The 23060-nt window shown below is 46.6% G+C and overlaps 2 pseudogenes across 1 annotated transcript in view; one reads left to right on the top strand and one right to left on the bottom strand.

Moving 5' to 3' along the window:
- The window catches only part of LOC147092699 (NACHT, LRR and PYD domains-containing protein 3-like), a 391278-nt pseudogene that overhangs the window by 266910 nt on the left and 101308 nt on the right, over positions 1-23060 (top strand).
- The window catches only part of LOC147092700 (NACHT, LRR and PYD domains-containing protein 3-like), a 497498-nt pseudogene that overhangs the window by 443257 nt on the left and 31181 nt on the right, over positions 1-23060 (bottom strand). The window contains exon 9 of the transcript XR_015075060.1: positions 19601-19690. The product of XR_015075060.1 is annotated as an NACHT, LRR and PYD domains-containing protein 3-like (transcript). The remainder of the gene's footprint in view (positions 1-19600; positions 19691-23060) is intronic.

Here is a 23060-nt window from a genome sequence, read left to right as displayed (position 1 = left end):
TGCCAGGGAGGTTGGAAGCAAATTGTTCTTTTCGGTCGATAATGGTGCCCTTTTCTTGTTGGAAGAAGGAGGCACATTCGCACTGGACAAGCTGAGCACACTCATACTGCTCACAATAGGCACAGTCACACTGGACAAGATGGGCACAGTCTCACCGGTCAGGATGGGCACAGTCTCAGTTGTCATGATGGGCACAGTCTTAGTGGCCACGTTGGGCACAGTCTCACCAGTCACTTTGGTCACAGTCGCACTGTTCACGATGGGCACAGTCTCACTGATCGCGATGAGCACAGTCTCACTGGTCACCATGGGCAGAGGCTCACTGGTCACGATGGGCACAGGCTCACTGGTCACGGTGGGCACAGTCTCAGTGGTCAAGATGTGTACAGTCTCACTGGTCACGATGGGCAAAGTCTCACTATTCATGATGGGCACAGTCTCACTGGTCACGATGGGCACAGTCTCAATGGCCATGATGGGCACAGTCTCAGTGGTCACGAAGGGCACAGTATCGCTGGCTATGATGGGCACAGACTCACTGGCCACGATTGGCACAGACTCACTGGTCACGATGGGCAAAGTCTCACTGCTCACGATGGGCACAGTACCACTGGCCACGATGGGCACAGTATCACTGGCCACGATGGGCATAGACTCACTGGTCACGATGGGCACAGACTCATTTGTCACGATGGGCACAGTTTCACTTGCCACGATGGGCACAGTCTCGCTGGCCACAGTGGGCACAGTCTCACTGTTAACGATGGACAGAGTCTCACTAGTTACGATGGGCACAGTCTTGCTGGTCACGATGGGTGCTGCCTCAGTGGTCATGATCGGCAAAGTCGCAGAGTTCACGGTGGGCACAGTCTCACTGGGCACAATGGGCAGTTTCTCACTGGTCTCGATGTACACAGTCTCACTGTTCACGATGGGCCGGGTCTCACTGGCCACGATGGGCACAGTCTCACTGTTCACGATGGGCAGAGTCTCACTGGTTACAATGGGCCCATTCTCGCTGGTCATGATGGGCACTGTCTCAGTGGTCACGATGGGCAAAGTTGCAGTTTTCACGGTGGGCACAGTCTCATTAGTCACGATGGACAGGGTCTCACTGGTTACGATGGGCACAGTATCGTTGGTCACGATAGGTGCTGTCTCAGTGGTCACGATGGGCAAAGTCGCAGTGTTCACAGTGGGCACAGTTTCACTGGTCACGCTGGGCACAGTCTCACCAGTCACGATGGGCAGAGTCTCACTGGTTATGATGGGTACACTCTCGCTGAACATGATGGGCACTGTCTCAGTGGTCACGATGGGCAAAATCGCAGTGTTCACGGTGGGCACATTCTCACTTGTCAAGATGGGCAGAGACACACTGGTTACAATGGGCGCAGTCTCACTGGTCACGATGGGTGCAGTCTCACTAGTCACAATGGACAAAGTCACAGTGGACACGGTGGGCACAGTCTCACTAGTCACGATGGACAGAGTCTCACTGGTTATGATGGGCATAGTCTCGCTGGTCACGATGGGCGCTGTCTCAGTAGTCACAACGGGCAAAGTCACATTGTTCACGGTGGGCACAGCCTCACTGGTCACGATGGGCGCTGTCTCAGTAGTCACGATGTGCAAAGTCACATTGTTCATGGTGGACACAGTCTCACTGGTTACGATGGGCACAATCTCGCTGGTCACGATGGGCGCTGTCTCAGTGGTCATGATGGGCAAAGTCACAGTGGTCACGGTGGGCACAGTCTCACTGGTCACGATGGGCAGTGTCTCACTGGTTACGATGGGCGCAGTCTCACTGGTCATGATGGGCGCTGTCTCAGTAGTCACGATGGCCACAGTCTCACTGGTCACGATGTGCACCGTCTCATTGGCTATGATGGGCAGAGTCTCACTGTTAACGATGGGCACATTCTCACTTGTCACGATGTGCTCTGTCTCATTGGTCATGATGGGCACAGTCTTACTGCTCATGATGGGCACAGTCTCACTGGTCACGATGGGCACAGTCTCACTGGTCATGATGGGAAATGCCTCACTGTTCACGATAGCCACCGGCTCATTGGTCACATTGGGCACAGTCTCACCGGTCACGTTCATCACAGTCTCACTGGTCATGATGGGCACCGTCTCACTAGTCACGATGGTCAGAGTCTTATTTGTCACGTTGGGCATAGTTTCACTTGTTACGGTGGGTACAGTTTCACTGGTCACGATGGGCACAATCTCACTGTTCATGACCGGCGCCATCGTACTGGTCATGATGGGCATGGTCACTGTGGTCATGAAGGGCACAATTGCACTGATCCGAGACTCCATAACTGTGGCTAAACTGAAAGCCACTAAGGATGCTGTGGAAGTTGGAGTCTGGGCTGCTGAACTGGGGTGTGGAACTGGTTTACCAAGTGAAGAGGAGGTTTCCATTGATGCAGGGTGAATGGGCGATCGAGGTGCAGCTGAACTTCTCATGGACGTGGTTGTACTTTTGATGCGGTGGTTCATAATCCTGGAGTTGATAGAAAGTGGATTCTGGGATTCGGTGAGCGTCGGCAGCCTGTTGGTCGCGGAATGTGCTCTGGTCATAGTTGTCACTGCAAAGTAGGAGAAACAATCTCAATAGATTATTGGAGGCAACGATTAGTGATATTGGACTTGGGCGAAGATGGTAAACTGGGAGACTCGCATTTGCCAACCGTTTTGCCACACGCCAGATATACGGTACTTTTGGAAATAGTGGAATAAATATCGGGGTTTCTAAAGAAAGAAACGGGCAACCGATGATTCCCGCCTGTTTTGCGCCCCTGCTATGGTCCAATTTCACCCACAACTTCTGGAGACACATTCAATATCAGTGCCTGTGAAAAGTGGAGCTCAGGCACAAACAAGCTCTGCATTCCAGTTAGTGATGACCATTGTCATATGTGAAGATCCCTGAGGATATCTACATTGGTGAAACTCCCGCTGGGAGAGAAGCCAAGCAGATGGCTCAGGGCTTCCAATTATTTCACTTAGAAAACTGAGCAAACATAAAGGATTCAGGAAGGTCAAGGTGTGAAAGGGTAAAATCCCCACTTCAGTGCTCCTGGCAAATACTCTCGAGAAAATACAGGAAACTGGACAGTGATTTAAAATAACAGATTCAAACCATGAGGCTGCAACTCAATGGTTACCGATGGATGCTCAGCGTCCTCTGGGCAGAGCACAGTGCTTGGCTCTGAACTGGTCTGTGAGATGGGCGAGCAAGCCACAACTCAGGGCAACCAATGCTCGCCCTATCTGTGACTCCACTCCCACACCAACGTCATTGATGGTTAACTGCTTTCTGAAATGCACTCGGAAGCTACAGGTCAGGGCAACTAGGTCTGCCTTATATCTGACTCCAGTCCACCGCCAACATGGTTACCTCTTAATTGCTCTCTGAAGTGGCCCAGGAAGGCACTCGGTTGCAGCAAACCAATACCAGTGGTTCAAGGAGAAGGCTCACCACCACCTTCTCCAGGGCATCTAGGAACGGGCGAGAAATGCCATTCTTGCCACAGATGCCCATGTCCTGAAATGTCACTTTAGAAAATAGAACGATCTGACGTGCTCTGTAACGGGCCTACCATCCCCTCAACTCAACATTCTTCCGACCTGGCTTAACACTGAAGGTGGCAAGAACGAACATCTGAGCTTTTGTTCGTATTTATGATTCTCTACAGCTAATCAGAAGTGCCAGAAGGCCAACTCCCGCTTCGGGCCTTCTGATTTTCCGACTATTCCTGCCATCCTACTTTTTATTCTTTTTCGCTCAGATTTAAGGTAATTGGCAACATTGTGGTGAAATTTTCTTTTACACGATGAGTTGTTATGATCTGGAATGCAATGCATGAAAGTGTGTGGCAATCAGATTCAATAGTAACTTTCAAAGGGGATTTGGATAAATAATTAAAGAGGGAAAATGCAGGGCTATGGGGAGAAGGCAGGGCACTGGAACTAATTGGGTTGCTCTTTCAAAGAGCCGACACAGGCACTATGGGCCAAATAGCTTAATTCTTCACTGTGTCCTATGATTCAATTCCATTTGCTCTTTCTTGTGCATTTTGATTCCTAACCACATGCGAGTAGCTTCCCGTCTGTACAGCCTGGAAGCAGCGCATCCAGGTAATTCTGGACATGAGCTTTGCGTTCTGAGAATGGAACCTGCCCGATTTTCCTTCCATTGTTTTCATTGCAGTTTATTTTCGGACATGTAACCTTCCTCCACATTCTTCCTTATTAACCCCGCCTAGGTAGCTCTTAAAGCTGAGAGGCGGTGTTAATTTCAATATGGACGGGGACACACACAGGAGGAATCGCTCTCACTTACCATTATATACACGCCCGATATTCACTTCTTTTGAAGTCAATGGGACCAAATATGGAGCGGAGCGGATGTCGGGCACCTGATGCGACACCGCACGTTTTGCGACCTCGCCAATATCTAATTTCACCCTCCCCCATACTTACTCTGGACTGTTGCTGTACCCTTACCTTTATATACAGGACAGGTTACCTTGTTCACGTCCAGGTAACTCTTTCCTCCCAGGGCTATCATCACCTGTGACGCTGTTGTAAGGCTCTCCAGCTTTCCCCGAGAAATTTCGTGCAACATTTTCTGCACAGATTTGGTGCAATTATAGGCACGTGAGTTGAACACGTTTATGTTTTCGTCCTGTGCCTGGAGTGTAAAGATAGTAATAATAATTATAATATTTAAGGTTAGTGATCCAGAGATCATTTAATCTGAGCACATATGCACTCTGTCTGAAAGCACTGTAGCAGAAAGTGAACGGCAGTGGAAATAAAAATCGGGAGAGATTTGCAAGGGCTGCAGAATCGCCATCGCCCGTTTTACACGATCGCACAAAGTCAAAATCAATCCCAGGTGCGTCTGACCAGGGTACAGTTTAGATGAGGTTAGAGTGTGGTGAGACCACACTTAGAGTACTCTGAAAAGTTCTGGCCTGGTTAACCCATCACTTAGTGTATTGTGAATAGTTCTGGTCTGGTTAGACCACACTTCGATTACCACGCACTGCTCTCTTCTCCATATTATTAAAACAATGGAAAGGCACATCTTCTCGAAGGTGCTATAAAACATTGGTAAGAATGATATCAGCATTCAGTCGTTATAAATATGAGGAAAGTTAGATCAGGTTGGGTTTTTTCTCTAGAAAAGAGAAGGGAACCCAACAATCTCATACCAGCATGTAAACATATAGCGGGTAGTAAGAGGCAGGTTGGGGCCTATTAGGGACAAAGAAGGTAATATATGCTTAGAGGCGTAACCAAGTCTAGAATACTTAATTATTTTGTATCGGTGTTTACTAAGGAGGTGGATGCTGACAGAATATCAGTAGAAGTGGAAACGGTAGAAGCAATGGAAGGGGTGTAAATTGATAGACCGGATGCACTATAAAGACATGGTATGCTTCTCGTGGATAAGTCGTCCATTGCAGATGGCTTGCATCCCAGGGTGCTAAGGACATTGGGGGAGGAGATAGCAGAAGGAGTTCCCTTAATTTTCCAATCTTTGCTAGATGCGGGGGAGTTGCCTGAGATTTGGAAAGTGGCAAATGTGACATTTCGGGAGGGCTCCGTCACTGAAATTCAGTTTATTTCATCTAAACAGCAGGTTACACCCACTCCGCGCTCACTGCCAGGCAAAAGAAACAATACCTGTAAACTGAGGCAGCCTCACGGGCTCTCACTCAAAGACACTGAGTGTTTCACTTGTTCTTTTTGCGCAGATTTTCAGGAGCAGCGGTGTAGGAAATGTGTTTAGGAACATTAAAAACAGGAGCAGGTTATTCAGCCATTGAACCTGATCCGCTCTTCAGTCAGACCATGGCTGATCTGCACCTCAACTTCATTCACCCGCCTTTGCTCCATTTCGGTCGATGCCCTGACCCAGCAGAAACATGTTGGTCTCAGTCCTGAAATCTACCATTGACTCCCAGCATCCACAGCCTTTTGGGGGAACGAGTTACAGATTTCCACCACCCAGTCTGTGAAAAAACACTTCCTGATTTCACTGGCTCTAATTTTAAGTTTGTGTTCCCTTGTTCTAGATCCCCCCAGTAAAGGAACTTGTTTCTCTTTATCTGCCTCATCGAAACATTTTATAATTTTAAACATCTCGACGAGGTTACCCTCAATCATCTAAATACAAGCGAATTCAATGCAAGTTGATGTGACATATCCAATTAATTTAACCCATTGTATTTCTGAGTTAAAACAAAACTGCAGCAAATATCAGGGTGAATTGCTCAGTTTCTTGGAGCTGCAAGAAAGTGGGGATGGAGAATCTTGATTTAAAAACAGCGCCCGAACAGGGACTTGAACTCTGACCCTCAGGTTAAAAGTCTGATGAGACGTTAAATCTTTGTCTCATCTACCCTCCCCGGTGGACACTAAAGATCCCACCGCAATGTAGGGCGGCCGAAAGTGGGACTGAATATCAGGGGGGGAGTGTAGGGTGGCCGATAATCAGACTTAATATTGGGCGGGAAGTGTAGGGCGGCCGATAATGGGACTGAATATCAGGCCGGGAGTGTAGGGCGGCCGATAATGGGACTGAATATCAGGCGGGGAGTGTAGGGCGGCCGATAATGAGACTGAATATCAGGCGGGGAGTGTATACAGACGATAATGCGGATGAATATCAGGCGGGGAGTGTAGGGCGGCCGATAATGGGACTGAATATCAGGCAGAGAGTGTAGGGCAGCCGATAATGGGGCTGAATATCAGGCAGGGAGTGTAGGGCGGCCGAGAATGGGACTTAATATCAGGCAGGGAGTGTAGGGCGGCCAATACTGGGACTGAATATCAGGCGGGGAGTGTAGGGGTCGATAATGGGACTGAATATCAGGTGGGGAGAGTAGGGCGGCCGATAATGTGACTGAATATCAGGTGGGGGTATAGGGTGGCCGATAATGGGACTGAATATCAGGCAGGCACATGCGCACTGACTGCTGCCACCCTCGCTGGATCAGGCAGATTTCCCCAGGGCTCTCACCACGCCACAGAAGGCCAGCAATCTGTGCTCCATCAGATTGCTCTGGATGCTGAAGTGCTGCCCCGTGGGAATGCCAATGTGTCGGTCGAGCAGGGAGTTGCTGTCCTCTCTCAAGATGAAAGCATTCCGGCTGCCACCACTGGCAGTTCTCCACTGCAGTTGCCACCACCTGATGGACAGACTGCTGCCACCCATGCAGAGTTGGGGCAGTCAGCAGCCGGGCCCTCCAGGCCCAGAGCTGGTCCAGGCCATCCCTCAAGGGCATCTGCAGTCTCAGTTTCTGACACTCAGCAGCCTAACCCCAGCCTTGCTCCAGCCACTGGGGTCCGTTACGGAGGAGCTGCAGGGTGGGAAGGGGGCAATTTCGCAAGGGAAGCAGATCACCCTCGAAGGGCAAAAAGTTGGAGGTGTGGCAAAATGTTTTTCATTTTTTTATTGAAGGCAGAGTTTCCTGGTCAAATTTTTGTTACTGTTTTGGACATTGTCTCCAGGTTGTGAGAGCCAGTTATGTGAATGCCTGCTTTTTGTGTTCCTTTCTATGGTTTTGTCAAGTGGAAATGAGACACACAGAGTTTCTGAATGTGTCTGTATTCAAAATGTACATGTTTGGTCTTTGCACTCATTGTTGCCTTATCCGGCTTAGATGTTGCGGGATGGTTTCATTCAGGTTGTTTGAATGGCAGAAGCCATCCCCTCAAAGGGGGCCTAGAAGCAACTTGCTATGAGCCTTTGACGGATGGCCCTTCCACTTTGTGCCTCCCTCCCGCCTTGGTGCTGCTGATGATCATCCTGCTCATCTTCCTCCTCCTCCCCCTCCTCCTCCTCTGCTCGTGCTCCAATGTATGGTGGCATTGGCTGGGTCCTGAGGATTGCAAGGTTATGCTGCATGCAGCACACGACAATGAAGTGGGAGACTCAATCAGGCGAGTACTGCAGGGCTCCTCCAGAATGGTCCAGACAGCGGAACCATTGCTTGAGCATTCTGTGTGTGCTCAACGATGTTCATGGTAGCTTGATGGCTCTCGTTGTATCGTACCTCAGCAGGGGTGCTGGGCGAATGCAGCGCTGTCATCAGCCAGGTGCACAGAGGATATTCCTTGTCCCCGAGAAGCCAACCTCCTGGGTGATGCGGTGCCTGGAAAAGGTCTGCCACAGAAGTCTGGCGCAGGCTGAAGGCATCGTGGCTGCTACCTGGAAAGCGGGCATTGACAGCGAGTATCGGCTGTCTGTGGTCACAGACCAACTGGACGTTTAAGGAATGGAAGTCCTTTCGGTTGCAGAAATCCTCGTCATTCTCTTGCGGCACCTGCAAAGCCACATGCATGCATTCAATGGCGCCCTGGACCATGGGGAAGCCCGCTATCATTGCAAAGCCTGTTGCACGTTCTTGCTGCTTCTCCAGGGTCCTGGGAAAAGAGATGTACTCTCGTCTCCTTTTAAAGAGGGCATTTGTTACCTGACGGATGCAGCAATGCACCGTGAACTGGGAGATATTGCCAATGTCCCCAGTAGCTGATTGAAATGAGCCGGTGGCATAAATGTTGGGAGCCACTGTTATATTCACTGCCACTGACTGAGACGTCCTGCTCCTCAGTTGAGGCTGCAGATCTGGCTGAAGCAGGTGGCAGAGCTCAGTGACTACCTCCTTGCTGAATAACAGCCTTTGCAACCAGTGCTCCTCAGTTATATTAATGTAGGAGAACTGTTGGCGAAAAACCCTGGGAGTGTAAGGTCTCCTGTAACGAGACCTGTTGGCCCTCCTCTGTCTGGCTATGATTGCCGCTCCCTCTCTGCAACTCTGTGCCCTTCTAATGTGATGGAGAAGATCGACGTTCCCATCCATTGCAGCCCCCATAGTATCTGGGCAATCAAAATTATGAAGGTCAAAAAGCAAAGTACCTTCAAAGTTATGGTCAGAAGCCAAAACTACCTCGGACAGCGTTGACTTAATGCAGAAGTCTCTCTTTCTCTCTTTGTCTCTCTTCAAATCTCTCTCTCTCTCTCAGAACGAGTGGTGCAAAAATGGCTACCACACAAAGGCAGGAAGAGGGCCTCTTTAAATAGCGCCCCCCCCCAGCCCCACAGCAACTGGGATGCGTTCCAGTCAACCTGTCATTGGTAGCGCCAGGCAGGAAGGAGGGGGCGCCAGTGAACTTCTGGTCTGGAGTGCCCCAAGGGCGTTTCACTCTCGAATGACGTCAAGATCTGTGTGCGCAGGAGATCGGGCGGTATTGTTTAGTGCCGCCGCAATATGTCTGCTCAATTTCGCGAGAGTAAAAGATATCGCCGCGCCCGGGCGCTAGTTGGTTTGCGCCCCAAGTAGCACCCTTTTAAGGTGCTAACAGGTGGTGCTACCAACTGAATTTTCCCCCCTATATCAAGCAGGGAGTATAGCGGCCGATAATGGCGTAGAATATCAGGCAAGGAGTGTAGGGACCGATAATGGGACTGAATATCAGGTGGGGAATGTACATAAGAACATAAGAACATAAGAAGTAGGAGCAGGAGTAGGCCATACGGCCCCTTGGGCCTGCTTCACCATTCAATAGGATCATGGCTGATCCGAATCTAGACTCACGTCCACTTCCCTGCCCTCTCCCCGTAACCCCTAATTCCCTTATCTGCTAGGAAACTGTCTATCTCCATTTTAAATGTATTTAATGTTGCAGCTTCAACAGCCCTCTGGGGTAGCAAATTCCATAGATTTACTACCCTCTGAGTGAAGAAGTTTCTCCTCATCTCAGTTTTGAGAGGGCAGCCCCTTATTCTAAGATAATGCCCCTTAGTTCTAGTCCCAACCATCAGTGGAAACATCCTCACCGCATCCACCGGATCAAGCCCCCTCACAATCATATATGTTTCAATAAGATCGCCTCTCATTCTTCTGAACTCCAATGAGTAGAGTCCCAACCTACTCAACCTTTCCTCATATGTCAACCCCCTCATCGCCGCAATCAACCGAGTGAACCTTCTCTGAACTGCCTCGAGAGCAAGTATATCTTTTCTTAAATATGGAACCCAAAACCTCACGCAGTATTCCAGGTGTGGCCTCACCAATACCCTGTATAACTGCAGCAAGACTTCCCTGTTTTTATACTCCATCCCCCTTGCAATAAAAGCCAAGATTCCATTGGCCTTCCTGATCAACTGCTGCACCTGCATACTAACGTTTTGTGTTTCATGCACCAGGTACCCCCAGATGCCTTTGTACTGTAGCACTTTGCAGTTTCACTCCATTTAGATAATAACTTGCTCTTTGATTTTTTCTGCCAAAGTGCATAACCTCACACTTTCCAACATTATATTGCATCTGCCAAATCTCTGCCCACTCACTTAGCCTGTCTATGTCCTTTTGCAGGTTTTTTATGTCCTCCTCACTCACTGCTTTCCCTCCCATCTTTGTATCGTCGGCAAGCTTGGATATGCTGCACTCGGGCACTTCCGCCAAATCGTTAATATAGATTGTAAAGAGTTGGAGTCCCAGCACTGACCCCTGCGGAACACCACTGGTTACTGATTGCCAGCCCGAGAATGAACCATTTATCCCAACTCTTTGTTTTCTTTTAGATAGCCAATCTTCCACCCATGCCAGTATATTACCCCCAATCCCGTGATTTTTTATCTTGATCAGTAATCTTTTGTGTGGAACCTTTTCAAATGCCTTTTGGAAGTCCAAATACACTACATCCACTGGTTCCCCTTTATCCACCCTGTATGTTACGTCCTCAAAGAATTCGAGCAAATTTGTCAAACATGACTTCCCCTTCATAAAACCATGCCGACTCTGTCCTATTAAATTACGTTTTTCCAAATGCTCTGTTACTGTCTCCTTAATAATGGACCCCAACATTTTGCCCACCACAGATGTTAGGCTAACTGGTCTATAGTATGCGGCTTTTTGTCTACTTCCCTTCTTAAATAAGGCTGTTACATTAACAGTTTTCCAATATGCCGGGACCTTTCCTGAGTCCAGGGAGTTTTGGAAAATAATCACCAATGCATCCACAATCCCTGCCGACACTTCTCTCAAGACCCTAGGATGTAAGCCATCAGGTCTGGGGGATTTGTCCGACTTCAGTCCCATTATTTTACCGAGCACAATCTCCTTAGTGATTTTAATCGTGTTTAGCTCCTCCCCCCCTCCGCCATTGCCCCCTGTTTGTCCAGTGTTGGGATTTTTTTTGTGTCCTCTACTGAATAGACTGATACAAAATATTTGTTCAGCGTCTTTGCCATCTCCATGTTCCCCACCACTATTTTCCCGGTCCCACCCTCTAAGGGACCAATGTTCACTTTAGCCACCCTTTTTCTTTTTATATAGCTGTAGAAACTCTTGCTATCTGTTTTTATATTTTTTGCTAGTTTACTTTCATAATCTATCTTCCCTTTGTTAATTAATCTTTTAGTTATTGTTTGCTGGCTTTTAAATGCTTCCCAATCTTCTATCCTCCCACTAGATTTGGCTACTTTATATGCCCTTGTTTTCAGTCGGATACTATCCTTTATTACTTTACTAAGCCACGGATGGCTGTCTTTTCTTTTACTCCCCTTTTTGCTCGGTGGAATATATTAATCTTGAAAGATGTGAAATATCTCCTTGAATGTAGACCACTGCTCTTGTACCGTCTTACACTTTAATCTGTTTTCCCAGTCCACTTTAGTCAATTCTACTCTCATACCTTCATAGTCTCCTTTATTTATGGTCAGTACGCTGGTTTGAGATCCAACTACTCACCCTCAAACTGAATTTGCAATTCAACCATATTATGGTCACTCATTGCAAGGGGATCCTTTACTAGGACATTTTTTTATTAATCCTGTCTCATTACACAGGACCAGATCTAAGATTGCCTGCCCCCTGGTTGGTTCAGTTACATACTGCTCAAGGAATCCATCCCTAATACACTCTATGAACTCTTCCTCAAGGCTGCCATGCCCAATTTGATTCGTCCAGTCAATATGAAAGTTAAAATCCCCCATGATTATAGCTGTTCCCTTATTACAAGCCCCAACTATTTCCTGATTTATACACCGACCAACAGAGTTGCAACTGTTAGGAGGCCTATAGACTATGTGCACTGGTGACTTTTTCCCTTTATTATTCCTTATCTCCACCCAAACTGTTTCACTATCCTGATCCTTTGACCCAATATCATTTCTGACTATTGCAGTGATTCCATCCTCGATTAACATAGCAACCCCACCTCCCTCTCCTTCCTGTCTGTCCTTCCTAAATGTAGGGGCCGATAATGGGACTGAATATCAGGCGGGAATGTAGGGGCTGATAATGGGACTGAATATCAGGCGGGGATGTAGGGGCCGATAATGGGACTGAATATCAGCTGGGGAATGTAGGGGCCGATAATGCGATTGAATATCAGGCGGGGAATGTAGGGGCCGATAATGGTACTGAATATCAGGCGGGGAGTGTCGGGCCGATAATGGGACTGAATATCATGCAGGGAGTGTAGGGGCCGATAATGGGACTGAATATCATGCAGGGAGTGTATGGCAGCCAATAATGGGACTGACTATCAGGCGAGGAGTGTAGGGGCCGATACTGGGACAGAATATCAGGCGGTGTGTGTCGGGGTGATAATGGAACAGAATATCAGGCGGGGAGTGTAGCGGTGATAATGAGACTGAATATCAGGCGGGGAGTGTCGGGGCCGATAATGGGACTGAATATCAGGCGGGGTGTGTAGGGTTGATAATGGGACTGAATATCAGGCGGGGTGTGTAGGGCGGCCTATTGTGGGACAGAATATCATGCGCGGATGTAGGGGTGATAATGGGACTGAATATCAGGCGGGGAGTGTAGGGGTGATAATGGGACTGAATATCAGGCGGGGAGTGTAGGGCGGCCTATAGTGGGCCAGAATATCAGGCGCGGATGTAGGGGTGATAATGGGACTGAATATCAGGCGGGGAGTGTAGGGGTGATAATGGGACTGAATATCAGGCAGGGAGTGTAGGGGTGATAATTGGACTGAATATCAGGCGGGGTGTTTGGGGCGGCCGATGCGATTCCAACAGTTTTGCCCAGCTTGCGAAGGATAATCTTAGCCTCAGGGTGTGGGATGACCAGAACACGGTACAGTTTCGCTCTGGACCTCTACCTCACAGCTGCAGCGGTTAAATCATATTTTACCTCTTACACAGTTTGACTTTGGTAAGTTACTGTCAAGCTGTCAATCTCCCCTCTGTGTAAAGAGACGTGCTGCTGGTCTGTTTCCTAAACTCTGCCTTCAATAGAAATTCTCAGTGTTCAGTGATAATGGTGGAATAGTGAGATGTTAAAAGTTATCCATTGATTCCCCTTCGCAGCAGATTCCCTATAATTGGCAACCTTATCCCGGCCACTTGCTTCTGAAGTAACCAGACATGGATCTTGCCTGACAGTTGCCAAAGGGACACGGCAACCTACTTACCCAATGCAGGGGAGAGGCGCCTCAACAATGGCTCGGCGTCAATCTGCAGTAAAAAATAATCCACGGCTGGGAACTTCCCGTCAACTGGAGCCAATTCATCTCCAGCAATTAATAGGAACCTGTCAACAGAATATAATTAAAAATCACCAACAATTGAAGTAGAGAACGCCCCACTCAGCAACGGCACTGTTGAAAGAAGAAGGAAGAATGAAAGAAAATCAGACAGAGGTATTTCCTACATAGAGCGCATTTCACAACCTCAGCGATTTACAGTCAATTAATTACTTTTTGAAGTGTATTCAACGTTGCAATTTAGGAAACGTTGCAGCCACTTTGTGTACAGCGAGGTCCTACAAACAGCAATGAGATAAATAACCAGATCATCCGTTTTTAGGATGTCAAGGGACAAATATTGTCAAAGTCACCGTGAGAATGCCCCTAATATTCCTTGAAATAGTGGCATATTTACTTCCACCTGAGCGAGCAGATGGGGCCTCGCTTTAGCATTTAATTCTAAGTTCCCTCTAAATGTCGGCACCTCAGACAGTGCGCCGCTCCCTCAGCACTGCACTGAAGTGTCAGCCTAGAATTGTGTGCAGGAGCAGGACTTTAACGCGAGGTTCTGAGTAGAGATTGTTACCAACTGAGGCACAACTAACACGCTTAATGAGCCACTTTATTAGGGGCATCTTGACAAAGTTTGGAAGCAAATTCAATAGTAACTTTTAAAACTGAATTTGATATATAACTAAAGTGGAAAAACTTGCAAGGACAAAGGGTAGGTGAATGGACAAAGACACGATGGGCCGTATGGCATCTTTCTGTGCTGTACCATTCTCTGATTCCATGATTAAGGTGTAACTGAGTTCAATGAGTGAATCAGAAAGATACAAACAGAGGGATATAGATAAAGGTGTGACTGAGTACAGTGAGTGATACAGAGTGTCACCAGCAGAGGGCGATATAATGACATAGTGATTTTAACGTAGTAAAACGTCACAAGGTGGTTCACAGGGACGCTATCAAACTAAATGACTTGCACAGCAGAAATGTAAAATCATCAGCAAAAGATGGCAAGAAAATGTTCGGGATTATTTTTGTACAAAGTGTTGTATGGAATACTTGAAGGGTAACATGGGTGGAAGAAGAACCAGTAACATCATGATACAGGGGCAGAGATAAGATACAATCTTGCCGTTATATAGCACCTGGCAGGGAGCCGCAAATTGCTTTGTGGACAATGAGTTAACGTGAACTGTAGTCACTGCTGAAATGCAGGGAATGCGGCAGCTAATTGGTAAAGAGAAAGATCCCACAAGCAGCAATGAGATCAATGGCCGAATACTGAGTGCAGGAGCGAGTTTTTGTTTGAGAGGTAGTAATACCATCTCTGAGTCAGAAGGTGAAGGGTTCGAGCACGGCTCCCAAACAGCTTCTGATCAGTAGTGACTGAAATATAGTCTGTACATTAAAGCTTTCCAGAAAGTCCTCAAATTGAGATATCCAGCTTACGATGAGATAAGGTATATCCGTGTTGTAAAGGGAAGCATAAATGTTTAGGTTGCTAATCCCTAAGGGCGAATGACAGCCAGATGAATAGCGAGAGCCAGACATGGAGAGGTGATTTGTTTTGGGCCTATTCAGCAACATTCTCTCAACACCACAACCTTGCCTTTTGGAGGTGCTGTGACTTTGTTAAGGCAACTTTTGGCGATCTTTCCTTTGTTAGGAGAATCCAGAACAAGAGGACATGACCGTAAAATTAGAGCAAGGCAGTTCAGGAGTGATGTCAGAAAACAATACGGAGATACCTGATCTTATTGTAACCTTTGTATCTCAATTTGAGGACTTTCTCCAAAGCTCTAATGTGCAGACTATATTACAGTCTCCACTCGTCGGGATCTGTGTAGAGCGCGAGTCGAACACCTCGCCTTCTGACTCAGAGATGGTATTACTACCCCTAAAACAAAAACTCGCTCCTGCACTCAGTATTTGGCCATTTATCTCATTGCTGCTTGTGGCAAAGGCTATTGGAAATCTAGAGCTCTCTCCCAAAAACCTGTTGAAGCTGGGGGTCCATCGGAAATTTCAAAATTCAGGTAGATTTTTTTGGGCAAGGCTATTGAGGGTTACGGAACCAAGGCAGGTAAATGGAGTTAAGTAACTGATCAGTCATGATCTCATTGATTTGCAGAACAGGCTCGAGGGGCTGGATTTCTGAATCACTTACCTATAGAGGGCGATTGGGGCAGAAAGAAAGACAAACAGATTACTCTTCGCCTTTCCCTCACCATAGTTCTCTAGAAAGTGTGGACTGTTTCTATTGTAGCATAACTGCGGCTCAAAGTGTTCGGTTAGATCGCACAGAGACTTTCTATAATGGGGTTCGGGGGTTCGAATGCATGTTACCATACAACCAGACACAGAGTAATTCATAACCAGGTTTGGCAATTGGTCTCTGGTTTATCAGATACTCAACAAGGAAACATTTTGTCAAATTGATCCAGAAATATTGAGGATTGGGCTGTTGATGCCAATGGAGGATTGGCTCACTTGAGGAAATGAGCAGATGTGTCCTCTTCTCCTAACTGGGCTGACTGTCCCGTGTTTATACCTGTATACCTACGGTTCGGCTTTTCGTATGCTGTCACTTACTGTCACCATGCACTGGTTTAATTCTCAGTACTGAAACTGGGGTCTTCACTGAGACCACATGCATTCAGTCTGAGAACTTTATGGACACTGTACCGAAAAATTCATTCGTATCTTAACATCTGTAGCATGTCTCATTCATACAGGTGGATTTATATTTATTCCATATCAGTATTAGCTGTGCATTAGTGATATCACAATCGCTTCTGAACCAGAGGGTTGTGTGTTATAAGCCCGTTAGAAGCTTGTCCCAACAGATATATATCAAGGGAGATTAACCTTTAGCTCTTTCATCTTACCTCCTCACTGAGGAATCATCTGGGTTTTACCTCCCAGCCTCTGCCTAGAAGTGAATGATGCCTAACTTAGCTCGCTGAACTCTTATATCTCCCACTTCCGATTGAGTATGAGTTCACCTCACCGACCCTCAATTAGGACCCTCACAAGATTAACGCTTTCTTGCCAAATTTTCAAAGAATTCATACGGCAATCATCCACTGACAATGGTTTATTCACTTCAAAATCAACCATCATAGCAAACATTCAGTATACCAATAATTAGTAAATAAAATAGTTGTAGACAGGGTCGCCTAGCAATTTTAAATACATACATTTAATAGGCAGATATTTAACACAATGAATAAAAATTGTCATATAATCAGCTCAGTGTATCACCGTAATTTAGCATTAGATGGATCGCTGATTATCAAATTCTCGTTGAGATCAGTGTGTGAGATGACTGCAGATTGGTGAGAATAATTTTGGATTCACTATGTGGGGATCTGATGAATTAACAGCATTAGATCACCAGACTGTGCAATAGATTGGAGGAGAAATTCACCTCGGCCGTTAGAACAAAATGTGTGATAGCGAATCGGCGGCACATTGCGCGCTCGGCCCGATTCTCTTTCCCATTCACTGTGGCTTTCACTGATGAGGTGTTAATCCAGGGTGTCCTCTAACTGCTCAAGTGGACATAGCAGATCCAATAGCACTGGGGAGTTCCCCGGTGTCCACATGAACATTTACCCCTTTGCTGCTCGAGTGTCAAACTTGAGTCACAAACCGGCGGCCTCACAGAAACCGTTGGATTTCCATTTCAATGATCCGAAATACCAGTTTTACATCCATTCCCGAGCTGTGGGTGTCCCTGGTGAGGCTCCATTGATCACCCATCAAATTGTCCTGAGAAGGTGCTGGTGGGCCGTCTTCTTGAACGATTCCGCCATTATAAGAGTGATTGCACTTCAAAAATTACTTCATTGGTTGGAAAGCGCTTTGGGACGTCAGGTGGTCGTGAAAACGCTAAATAAATTAAAGTAATTCTTCCTTTTTCTTTCAGTGATGTAGCTGTTTGGTACTGAGTGGCTCAATCGTGCACTTCAGAGAAAGCTAACAACAATCAACCACATTGGTGAGGAACTGGAGCCATATTCAGGCTAGAGCAGGTTGGCTCGGCAGGGTTCCTTCCCAAAAAGCATTGGTGAACTGCGATTTAAATGAAACTCGGCCAAATTAAATGACATGATATATATATATGTTTTTAATTCCAGTTTATTTTTTAATGATTTTAAATTCTCAAACTGCCATCTGAACTCATGTTGTTTGGGTTATGTGCATGGCCTCTGGATTACTAGTGCAGTAACATAACCACTACACCAACCTATCCCGATAGTTGAATTCTACTCCATTAAATGGCTATTTATCTCATTGCAATGTGAGGCTATGAGCACTAATTTGTTGCTGGATTTGCATACATTATAAAAGTTACTGTACCTCAGAAGTACGTGAATTATAACATGCAAGTTTTTTCCTCCTCCGATTACCTGTTCCTTCCACTATTTATGTATACTGTTCTAATTACTGTATGGTGATTTATTTGACATTTCTGACTAGTGATATTTACATTAAACCATACAGTCGCACCCCTTGATCTGTCAGCCTGTGCCCCAGGTAATATCTAACACTGGCTCATTAATCGTGTGTGTGCTTGTCCTTCTAATCAATTCATTACCGCTTACAATGAATTAGTGGTTCCCATCCCTTGATTTTTGACATCTGATGAATACAGTGATACCTCACAATTTATTATACCAGAGTGAGAAGTAAAACTGTATCTGGTGGGAATGTAAATTAAATAAGAGAATAATGTACAGCAAGTCCATCAGTATCTGCGAAATTGTTTCACTTCAAAGGAGTTACATCACCAGCAACATGAGCCGGAACATCAGCCTGTCTTCTCGCCGATAAATTCTGATAATCCTGCTCTGTATTAAGATCACTGTCTGTGTTTTTAGGCCCAGAGTGGTTCTGATTGTGGGTCCCTATGTGGGCCCTGTCCATTTACTGCAGTGTAGTTTCCACTGGCTCACTGAACTTTCACATCTTGTTACTCTTTTTACGGGCGAGTGAATTTGCCACTTCAACTTCTTTATTTGACACTCTCCAGTACCTATGTGTAATTCCAGCTGTTTAGAAATTCACCCTCCAGTGTGGAAATACCAGGAATAACAATGGAACAGATCCTGCACTAGATACATTCATTCAACAACTGTTGTTTCCTTATTTTGGAAAGGCAGAAGATGATTGATAATTTCAGTCCGATTCCACATGTGAAGCAACGTCAGGAACCTCCCCAACAGGAAACTCTCCCTGGCTCACCACAGGCACTGGGTGTTGACCCTATTGGATAATGGGATCCAGCCCCGCTGAACAGGCCTTGTCCCCATCCGGAACCCACAGAGGTTCACTTCCCAGCAGGGTCACTGGGCACCGATACTGAGAACGAAGCCTGGGTAATGTTACCCCCAAACCCAGTAACACTGAGTGCAATTGTCAGTGTCCCACTGCAGCCCAGACTGAGCCCCACCCTGGGCCCTTCCTGTCTGTGCATTTCCCCAGTGTCCCATTGGGGAACATTCAGCCTCGGATATCCTGCAGAAGCAGCGCTGTGGGGCCGGGTGGCTGAGTCTCGTGACCCTGTGGCTGGGCCTCTGACCTCACAATGCGAGATGACGTGAGCTCAGCTTGAGCTGGAAACCCATAAATAGGCCGATAGGATTTAAACCCAGAGCGCGGCCTGTTAAACGGGAGGGGCAGAAAATCGGCCAAAAATTGTCATATAATGAGACCAGTGATGGTCATCAATTGAAATGTTCACACTTCCACTCTCAGTCCGTGTCTTGTTCCCTGCAACAACTTTAGCTGCTTCTCTCCATTTGAACTGAACCGATTCTTCCACAGCCTGAAATTAAAGATTAAAGCGGAAATAAACAGGGAGATTGCGGTTAATATTTCTGTAATAATTACAGACCAATATTACCCATGAAAGTGACTGGATCACATTTATATTTTATTTGTGACATTAAACATTAACAAAAACACTCACATGATTCGTTCCAGACTCCCGCAGGTCAGTATGAGGCGGTGGAGAGCGGGGACAGCTTGGTCTGTGAAGGAGTTTAACTCCAGGTTCAGAACCGTCAGTGACTGATTTCTACTGAGAGCGGAGGCGAGATCCTCGATACAAGAATCTGTGAGACGGGTATCATCCAGCCTGGGGATCAGAGAGAGAAATAACAGGAAGCAGAGTAAACCCCCAATGTTTATTCGTAACAGTACTGTTGATTAATGTCAATGTGCAGTGTTTATAAATAACACTATTACCAATAACAGAAGGAAGAAAAAAAGGGAAGGAAAGAAAGGAAGGAAGGAAGGTAGGAAAGGAAAGAAAAGGAAAAGAAAGGAAGGAAGGAAAGAAGGAGGAACAGACAGACTGACTTGCATTCATATAACACATTTTTGACCTCAGGATACCCTGAAGTGCTTGACAGCTAATGAAATACTTCTGAACTGCATTCATGTTGTAATATAGGAAAAACGGCAGACAAATTGTGAACAGCAAACTCCCACAAAGAGCAATGTAATAATGACCAGATCACATGTTTTTAGTGATGTTGGTTCCAGCTTTATCGGCTTGTCCTCCCAATTTCAAAGTACGTACACCCCCATGTCTCTCTGCCCCTGCAAACCCTTTAATATTGTTAAACCTCTTTTATTTTAGCGGAGGTGAAATGACTTTGTCCACTATTTTAACTTGATCTTCTCTTGATTCCCCTTCTGGATATTGGTGTGGAGGCTAATGCATCTTATAAGGAGACTAATGCAAAGGGCCTTGGTAAGACCTGGAGTATTGTGCACAGTTTTGATCTCCTTGGAAGCGGTGCAACTAGATTGATTCCTGGGAGGAGAGGGCTGTCCTATGATGAGAGAGTGTGTAGTATGGGCCTATACTCCCTGGAGTTTAGAAGAATGAGAGCTGATCTCATTCTGGAGGGGGAGGGTGAACAGGCAATGGTCGTGGTCCACATTGGTACCAACGACATAGGTAAAAAGAGGGATGAGGTCCTGCATCAAGAATTTAGGGAGCTAGGTAACAGATTAAAGAGCAGGACCTCAAAGGTTGTAATCTCTGGATTACTCCCAGTGCCACGTGCTAGTAAGTATAGGAATGGGAGGATTGAGCAGATGAATGCGTGGCTAAAGAGTTGGTGTAGGGGGGAGGGTTTTACTTTCCTGGATCACTGGGCCTGCTTCTGGGAAAGGTGGGACTTGTACAAGTCGGACGGGTTGCACCTGAACCAGAGCGGGACAAATATCCTTGCGGGGAGGTTTGCTAGCACTGTTGGGGGGGGGTTTAAACTAACTTGGCAGGGGGATGGGATACAGAGGGGAGCTGAAATAGGGGGGGATGTGCTGCCAATTATAGAGAAAAAAACAAGTCAGCTTGGTAGACAGGGCAAATATATAAGGGCAAGGCTGGATGGCATCTATTTTAATGCAAGGAGTCTTGCGAATAAGGTGGATGAACTGAAGGTGTTGATAAACACATGGGAGTATGATATTGTTGCTATCACGGAGACATGGTTGAGGGAAGGGCAAGACTGGCAGCTCAATATTCCGGGGTACAGAATCTTCAGGCGAGACAGAGGGGGAGGTATAAGAGGAGGGGGTGTCGCAGTATTAATTAAGGAGTCAATTACTGCAGTAAGGAGGGATGATATATTAGCAGGGTCCTCCAATGAGGCCATATGGGTGGAGCTTAAAAACAAAAAGGGGGCAAGCACTTTGCTGGGAGTGTACTATAGGCCTCCAAACAGTCAGGGGGAGATAGAGGAACAGATATGTAGGCAAATCTCAGAGAAATGTGCAAATAATAGGGTAATAATAATGGGGGATTTCAACTTCCCCAATATTAACTGGGATAGTCAGAGTGTGAAAGGCTCAGAGGGTGTAGAATTCTTAAAGTGCATCCAGGAGAGCTTTTTGAGCCAGCATGTAGAAAGTCCTACAAGAGAGGGGGCGGTACTGGACCTAATTCTAGGGAATGTGGCCGGCCAAGTGGAAAAAGTGCTAGTAGGTGAGCACTTTGGTGATAGTGACCATAATATGGTAAGATTTAAGGTGGCCATGGAAAAGGACAGGGATGGGCCGGAAATAAAGGTTCTAAATTGGGGGAAGGCCGATTTTAATAGGATAAGGCAGGATCTGGCCAAAATGGACTGGGATCAGCTACTTGTAGGAAAATCCGCATCGGAGCAATGGGAGGCTTTCAGAAGGGAGATTGAGATCATACAATGGCAACATGTTCCCGTAAAGGTCAAGGGTGGTTCCAAAAACCACAGGGAACCTTGGATGTCAGGGGATATACGGGAATGGATTAGGAAAAAAAGGAGGGCTTTTGGTAGATACAAAAGGCTAAAGATGGAGGAAGCCCTAGAGGAATACAAAAAGTGCAGGGGGATACTTAAAAAAGAAATTAGGAGATCAAGGAGGGGCCATGAAATAACACTGGCAAGCAAAATAAAGGAAAATCCGAAGATGTTTTATAAGTATATTAAGGGTAAGAGGATAACTAGGGAAAAAATAGGGCCCATTAGGGACAAAAGTGGCAATCTGTGTGTGGAGCCGGAAGATGTAGGAGGGGTTCTGAATGAATTTTTTGCGTCTGTTTTCACTATGGAGAAGGACGATGTAGACATAGAAATAGGGCGGGGGGCTTGTGATATGCTCGAACATATTAACATCGAGCGGGGGGAGGTATTGGCGGTTTTAGCTGGCCTAAAAATGGATAAATCCCCAGGCCCGGATGAAATGTATCCCAGGCTGCTGTGTGAGGCAAAGGAGGAGATTGCGGGGGCTCTAACACATATATTCAGGACCTCTCTGGCCACAGGGGATGTGCCAGAGGACTGGAGAACCGCTAATGTAGTACCATTATTCAAGAAGGGTAGTAGGGAAAAACCGGGGAACTACAGGCCAGTGAGCCTAACATCAGTGGTAGGAAAATTATTGGAAAAAATCCTGAGGGACAAAATTTGTCTCCACTTGGAGAGGCAAGGATTAATCAGGGATAGTCAACATGGCTTTGTCAAGGGAAGATCATGTCTGACTAATTTGATTGAATTTTTTGAGGGGGTGACTAGGTGTGTGGATGAGGGTAACGCAGTGGATGTGGTATACATGGATTTCAGTAAGGCCTTCGATAAAGTCCCGCACAGGAGACTGGTCAAGAAGGTAAGAGCCCATGGAATCCAGTGTGCCTTGGCACATTGGATACTAAACTGGCTTAGTGGCAGAAGGCAGAGGGTGATGGTCGAAGGTTGTTTTTGTGACTGGAAGCCTGTGGCCAGTGGGGTACCACAGGGATCGGTGCTGGGTCCCTTGCTGTTTGTGGTCTACATTAATGACTTGGATATGAATGTAAAGGGTATGATCAGTAAGTTCGCGGATGATACAAAAATTGGTCGGGTGGTAAATAGCGAGGAGGGTAGCCTCAGTCTGCAGGACGATATAGATGGGTTGGTCAGATGGGCGGAACAGTGGCAAATGGAATTTAACCCGGAAAAGTGCGAGGTGATGCACTT

This window comes from Somniosus microcephalus, unplaced genomic scaffold (assembly GCF_052327205.1).
Source record: "Somniosus microcephalus isolate GS21.2 unplaced genomic scaffold, FLI_Smic_1.0 unresolved_chr2, whole genome shotgun sequence".
In the NCBI taxonomy this organism is placed as follows: Eukaryota; Metazoa; Chordata; class Chondrichthyes; order Squaliformes; family Somniosidae; genus Somniosus; species Somniosus microcephalus.
The sequence above is the reverse complement of the archived record's forward strand: the minus strand, read 5'-3'. Positions and strand labels throughout refer to the sequence as shown.